Genomic DNA, 1,653 nt, shown 5'->3' on the forward strand with positions numbered 1-1,653 from the left:
TCTCTTTCTCTCTCTCTCTCGTTCTCTCTCTCTCGTTCTCGTTCTCTCTCTCTCTCTCTCGTTTCTCTCTCTCTCGTTCTCTCTCTCTCTCGTTCTCTCTCTTTCTCTCTCTCTTTTCTCTCTCTCTCTCGTTCTCTCTCTCTCTCGTTCTCTCTCTCGTTCTTCTCTCTCGTTCTCTCTCTCGTTCTCTCTCTCGTTCTCTCTCGTTCTCTCTCTGTTCTCTCTCTCTCTCTCTCGTTCTCTCTCTCTCTCTCGTTCTCTCTCTCTCGTTCTCTCTCTCTCTCTCTCTCTCTCGTTCTCTCTCTCTCGTTCTCTCTCTCTCTCTCTCTCTCTCTCTCTCTCTCGTTCTCTCTCTCTCGTTTCTCTCTCTCTCTCTCTCTCTCGTTCTCTCTCTCTCTCTCGTTCTCTCTCTCGATTTCTCTCTCTCTCGTTCTCTCTCTCGTTCTCTCTCTCTCGTTTCTCTCTCTCTCGTTTCTCTCTCTCGTTCTCTCTCTCTCTTCTCTCTCTCTCGTTTCTCTCTCTCTCGTTCTCTCTCGTTTTCTCTCTCGTTTTCTCTCTCTCTCTCTCTCTCTCGTTCTCTCTCTCTCTCGTTCTCTCTCTCTCTCGTTCTCTCTCCTCAATTCTCTCTCTCTCTCTCGATATATTCTCTTCTCTCTCTCGTTCTCTCTCTCTCGTTCTCTCTCTCTCGTTCTCTCTCTCTCGTTCTCTCTCTCTCGTTCTCTCTCTCTCGTCTCTCTCTCTCTCTCTTCTTCTCTCTCGTTCTCTCTATTCTCTCTCGTTCTCTCTCTCTCGTCTCTCTCGTTTTCTCTCTGTTCTCTCTCTCTCTCTTCTCTCGTTTCGTTCTCTCTCTCTCGTTTCTCTCTCTCTCTCTCTCTCTCGTTCTCTCTCTCGTTTCTCTCTCTCTCGTTCTCTCTCTCTCGTTTCTCTCTCTCTCGTCTCTCTCGTTTTCTCTCTCTCTCTCTCGTTTTCTCTCTCTCTCTCGTTTCTCTCTCTCGTTCTCTCTCTCTCTCGTCTCTCTCTCTCGTTCTCTCTCTCTAGTTCTCTCTCTCGTCTCTCTCTCTCTCGTTTTCTCTCTCTCGTTTTCTCTCTCTCTCGTTTCTCTCTCTCTATATATTTTTCTCTCTCTCGTTTTCTCTCTCTCTCGTTTTCTCTCTCTCGTTTTCTCTTTCTCTCTCTCTGTTCTCTCTCTCGTTTTCTCTCTCTCTCGTTTCTCTCTCTACTCTCTCTCTCGTCTCTCTCTCTTCTCTCTCTCGTTTTTCTCTCTCTCTCTCTCTCTCTCGTTTTGTCTCTCTCTCTCTCGTTCTCTCTCGTTCTCTCTCTCGTTCTCTCTCTCTAGAGGTCTCTCTCTCTCATTCTCTCTCTCTCTCTCTTCTCTCTCTCTAGATGAAGCTCTCTCTCGTTCTCTCTCTCGTTCTCTCTCTCTCGTTTTCTCTCTCTCTTCGTCTCTCTCTCTGTTCTCTCTCTTTCTCTCTCTCTCTCTCTCTCTCTCTCGTTCTCTCGTTTTCTCTGTTCTCTCTCTCTCTCGTTTTCTCACCTCATTCTCACAAATTTATCCCACATTTAGTGTTTAATTTCATACCCCATAATGACAAAGAAAATACATTTTTTAATTATTTTTTGAAAACATCTAGCAATACGTAACTGAAACCAGCG

Source organism: Oncorhynchus nerka, unplaced genomic scaffold, assembly GCF_034236695.1.
Source record: "Oncorhynchus nerka isolate Pitt River unplaced genomic scaffold, Oner_Uvic_2.0 unplaced_scaffold_41___fragment_2___debris, whole genome shotgun sequence".
Taxonomy (NCBI): Eukaryota; Metazoa; Chordata; class Actinopteri; order Salmoniformes; family Salmonidae; genus Oncorhynchus; species Oncorhynchus nerka.